We start from the raw sequence: 5,919 nt of genomic DNA, 5'->3' as shown, positions 1-5,919 counted from the left end.
GATATTCAAATAGTACACGTACTTAGCCAATTGATAAAATTTATTAACATGCCACTAAATAAATTTCAGAAGTAATTAACTCTTAAACATATTAAACACGTTTTTATACTTTCATAGCAAAATCATTTTTTTTTCAAATCCTCTTTACATTTATGGATTTTATTTATATTAAAATAATATTAGAGCAAAATTCACGTAGTCAAAAATTAAACTTCGAGTTTTGGAAACAAAAAAGGGGGAATATGTAATCTTAGACTTTAAGTTACCATCCCAGAGTTTGAATGAGTTTTCTTTTCAAGATCAATTTCATTCTATCGTTTAATCTTGCAGAATATCGTTTATGGGCCTATCATTTGTAGTTCATAGAAAATTTATAACAAATCAAATATTTCGGCCAATGCGTATAAAGTAACTGTAACGTTACATCTTACCCCGTAAAAGAGTGTTAATATTCCATAGCAGGGGTCAATCAAACTTGAAATGATTTGATTCAATATTTCTTACACAATTACCGTCTACTGTAGAATCTAATGATTTTTTTTCAACAATTTCATTTTTACATAAATTTGCTCCTTGATATTACCTGAATATGTTCAAACTCCTCCCGATGATTTTGCCAACAGCTAAGAATTTTGTTTCCAGTATTGACTATGGAATCCGTAATTGCTTCTCCAAGCAATCCTCTAGCAAAAAGGCGACAGACAAGGATCCTTCGATCATATCTAACCGAGTAAATATTGGTCGTCTTTTACATTCCTGTAAGCAGTTGACATACGAACGGCCGAAAAACAATAAATATCCCTCATATTCATCAAGACATTTTCCTAGGTTACTGGCGAGTGTACACCCAAAAAGAATTCCGAAAGTCAAAATAGTTACCATGGCACGGTAAGTACCGAGTTTTGAGCTCCATTTGTTCATTTCCTGCAAATGGTATGACGAATGCTAAATTAATATGTTTTTTACGACAAAGGAATTGCAGCATAATGTGTCCCTCTGCTCTTGAGTAAAATATAAAGCCTCAAAGAATTTGCATGACATCAGAAATAAGCTTTCATTATTTTATCAATTCCAGGATGAAAAATGTGAGCCAATTTTTTCAACTTTGATCATTTATGAAGTTTTAACGATTTTCACTTGCTTCAGACAGAATTAAAACAAAGATATCATGCTGCACTTAATCAAGCTAATTACATTTTCTTTCTTGTCTGTGAGGTTTTGCCCATCTTTGCTAGCCAAAATGTTCTGATCCGCCACTACTTTAGGAGATTAAGGATCAGATCCCTCTATAACATCAAAACGACCTTTCTAAACTTTAAAAAATTTATAACAATTAAAAAAAGAGCTTTTTCATATCATTACTACTTTTTCAATTTAAACGAAACTATGTAATATTTTACATTTTGTGATTTGTCATCGAAAAAATTGAGGATCACCAAGTGACCTTACTCTGCGACTCTTACCACTACGTCACGCAGGTGGCAGATTTGTCAAGCAATGATTTTTTATTTATCAATTAACTAAATTTAATAAAATTATAACATCGAATCACACCGACGTGTGAAATCAACAGTACATATTAAAACAGTGAGCAGTAAAAATGATCGTATTCAAAGTATGCTTTTACATATCGAATCAAAAGGGATACAAAGTATGCTTTTACATATCGAATCAAAACGGATGCATAAACACCAATGCAGTTGATTAAAAAATATTACAATATAATCAAAGGAAGTTGACAGTAAAAAAAGCTGATGCCATCCGTTTGTGATACAACTCATATCTTTAAGTTAACAAACGGGATGGCTTTAACTTTCCAACAGCAACTTTTCTTATTTATATAATACAAGTACTGCAAGGGTCGTTCAAGTAATAATGTAAAATATCATCTAAAAAAAGAAAAGTATGTAATATATAATCTTACTAGTTTCAATCTCTCAAGGCATTCCCTGTTATACCCTTTACAATGTCATACCTCTAGGTCTTTGTACCCATGAAGAGAAAACCTCGGCATACTCATCTTTAGGGATGCCCCAAAGACACAGATAAATATCTTTTTTTTTCACGACATATCCGATATTGTACAATTTTCCTGCCTTTTCATGTTTCCATGCGTTTAGGGAATGAAAAGATCTAAAAATGACTGAGATCTAGCAAATATGGGTGATGGAAAAGGCTCTGTATACTTTCTTTTCTTCCAAATCTTACGTATTTCTCTCAGCTTATTTAAAGCTGCGTTGTCAAACACAGAAATATTACCCTGGGACCGGTATCTGGACTTCCTTTAGCAAGAAATTTGTGTAACTTTCCATCGTGCAATTTGAAACATAAAAGTTGCCATTGCTAGTCCTTTATTTGGAAGTATGTACATGTTTTACTGGACTTCTCAAAATGCATGAAAACTATTAATACATGTTTGGTACCCTTGATTCACTTTACCGTAATAATTGATAAAAAAAAGAACGTTTTTCTTTGCTTCCACATTTTTATTCTAGAATTGTTTCGGCTATATAAGTGACCTATGTTTTGTCATCCATCAAGCAAGTTATTAAATCTTCGATTTTGTTAAAACATTTCTTTATTTAATAGACCGTTGGCACATTTGACGCGTGTTTTCTCTAAAGCTGAGTAAAGCATTACTGATAAAAAAAAAAGGCACCTATCTGATACAAATATTATATTTTTTCCAATTGTATAAAATGTGATGATAAAATGTTTAGTGTCTTAGCAATGTCTTTCAGTGTAAATTTAAAATTTTCAGATATTACGTGGCACACGGCATCGGTATATTTTCGTGCCCCACAATTTCAAACTAGTATGACTGTTATACATGTATTTTAACTCTCCCTTTTGTCCTTTTGAATTTATTAATCCATCTGAAAACTAGAGAGCCTTACACAATTTTTAAAGATTTTTTTTTCCACAGATAAAAATAATACATGTATATTTCATTATTTCTGAAAACTTTGGTTAGTAATGGATAAATTATTAATATTCAAAGTGAATTTCTTTAAATAATACTTTTATAAAATTAAAAAAAAAAAAAATTAAAATGAACACAACTATGAGGTGTTTATTTTTTTTCATAATTCAGTCATAAATTATAATTTAAAACCTGAAAATGAGGACCATGAGTCATGAACTCTCCTTTCCCATGCGTTCTTATCCAAACTTTGTCATGCTTCTTCATCCTAATGATAGCGGAGGCCGATCCCAAAGCATAATGCTGACTACCATCTCTTCCATTTGCATAGTTGTAGCCAACAACTTTATCATAGAGAACTATTGTTGTGTCAAATCTCTTCCCAGGACTTGTCAGTATGGTCCAGGTAAATGAATAGATTCCGTCTTGGGGATTGCCGTGGTTCTGTCATATGAAGATGCTGCATTTTCTGTCATCTTTCCAAATATCACTGGGACATTTGCTCCCAGATTTTTCCGATCACTTGACATGATTGCATGGAAGGCGATTATACCTATAAAATGCAATAAAAACTATGTGAGGTCAGTTGATACTTTGCATACTATGACACTAATTAGAAACTATTCTAATTTTCATTTTGACAATCTGCAATCGACAATTCAATGTGTAAATAATGGCCTGACAATTAGTATGAAAACCAAAACGTTGCTACCTTCGTAACTTCCGCTGCATTTTCTCCCTTTATATCCCAGTCCTCTACAGACCTCATTGTAAGTATTGAATTTCTTGATGAAGTCTTTTGTATCCCCCTCTGCACCTACTCGCGACAGTAGAAATGTCATAGCTACCATCTTCCAATGCGTGAACCTGTTTGTGAGAACTTTTAAGCATTTACTCAAGTCAAATAAATGTAATGAGTGACATACATGTAATTCAAATTGCACAAAAACTTATTTTTACATATTATTATCCAAATTATGTGTATATGATATATAGGTTTAATTTAGAAAAAAATTCTTTCACCAAGAATACACGTGCTATCATCCACTTGTACACAACTTGTAAAGTAAAAAAAAAAAAAATTTTCATAATACTGCAGTATACTTGACAAAAAAGTAAGAGATCACATCAAATTAAATACATTTTACATATAAGTTATCTAACAAAAAAAAATGCAGTTTTAATTTTAGTATTACATTTTATATTCTAAGTCTGAAAATAACTTCAGTGAATGAAATAAGTTAGGTTGCACACATGCCACAAATTGTTTCTTACGGTTACTCCAAAATTCACCATGCTTGGTTTTGACCCGAAAATAAGAGATTTTCCAAAGAGTCAAATCATATCAGTCAAATGATTGTCAGTACTTTGTATGACCTCTTCGCAAGGCAATAACTGTTCTACAGCACCGATCCATGCTGCCTGTCAGCCGTGCAACGCTAGCCATAGGTATCTGTTGCCATTCCTCCTGCAATGCTGTCTAAAGCTCCCGTCGATTTTGAGGAAGTGTTGGACAAGCTAAAATGTATTGCTGAAGAATATTTCATTGATGCTCAATTGGGTTTAGGTCCTGGAGGACGACTTTGACAGTCCATTCGCTGAATTGTTTCACTTTCCAAGTACTCGTTTGCGATTCGGGCTCTGTGAGGTTGAAAATTATAGTCCATAAAGATGAAGTCCTCCCCCACAGTACCTACAACAGGTCTAACAATAGGATGAAGAATAACATCCCGTTATTTTAAACCTGTCAGGGAGTCTACAGTAATGTGCAGATCAGTTTTGTAGTCAACACTTATGCCTGCCGAAATCATCTTCCAAATCTGCCATGCTCAGTAACGCAACAATCGGCACTATTATTTTTTTAAATTCCCCTTTGCTCTCCTAACTAGTCCCCTGCCATCGTGAAAGTCAATACCAAATTGCGACTCGTCTGAGAAGAGAACAACGCTAATGACGTTGTTCCTAATTTCTGTGTTCCGCAGAACACACTGAAGTAGATTTCTGTGATGCTCTAATTTTGATACAAGACGTACGACAGGTCCGAAATCCTTGAGAGTCTGTTTTAAACTGTCTGAGACGATATCCGCCTACCTGTTACTCTCTGAAACTCAATATTGAGCTGAGAAGCACTTTGGAAGTGGTGTCTCTTTCCAAACGCCAAATAATGGTTCTCCCTGACTGTTGTACACCTTAGACTTCCCGATTTTGGCCTTCTTTGACAATTTCCTGCCTGTATATAATATCGGTTTCATAAACGGCTTATTACACTTTGGGAAATACGATCTATCTCTGCAGCGCGAAGTTGTGTTTTGCATGCTTTATACAGCCTTGGAGCATTCGTCCACACTCATATGCCTCCTCATAGCGTCTTATTGCCAGAAATACTGAGACTTTCTTACGTTCACGAAAGAAAACTCTCTACGTCTATGTTCCTATTGTTCCACTTATATTTTTAACGCCACCTACTTTCTTGAACAGTATGCCACAAAACTCATCAGACAAGTGTTTTAATCAAATATGGATTTGTGTGAATGAGATTTATTTCAAACTACTGAAGCCTTGTTGTCAGATAAATTCATATTATATGATATTGTAAGATACAGAGATCCTTACTAGTCGTAATGACTTCCTTACTGAGAACAGAATCATAGTTTTTTAAATAATAATAAAAACTTAAACTTACATGTACATGGCTTGTCTATATATCAATGTGTCTCTCTGAATCCCTTAAAACACATGATAGTCCAATTGATTTCAATACCCCCTTTTTTAAACGAAAGAGCAGTCATTAAAATGTAATATAAGTCTATTGACATATGATTTCAATAATGATTATTATCTATTTCAGTTGAAGGAGATCATATAAATATGGACAGTTTAAAATCTGTTAGAAAACTTGATTTTAGAATTTTTATAATAAAAAAATTAAAATACCACTGACATTTCTGACTCCAAGCCGGTGTAACAGGTTAAATTGAAAAATCCCCATTGCTCAC

Source organism: Saccostrea cucullata, unplaced genomic scaffold, assembly GCF_032062105.1.
Source record: "Saccostrea cucullata isolate Sc308-1 unplaced genomic scaffold, CSIRO_AGI_Scuc_v1 ctg673, whole genome shotgun sequence".
NCBI classification, from domain to species: domain Eukaryota; kingdom Metazoa; phylum Mollusca; class Bivalvia; order Ostreida; family Ostreidae; genus Saccostrea; species Saccostrea cuccullata.
This window is presented reverse-complemented; position numbering follows the sequence as displayed.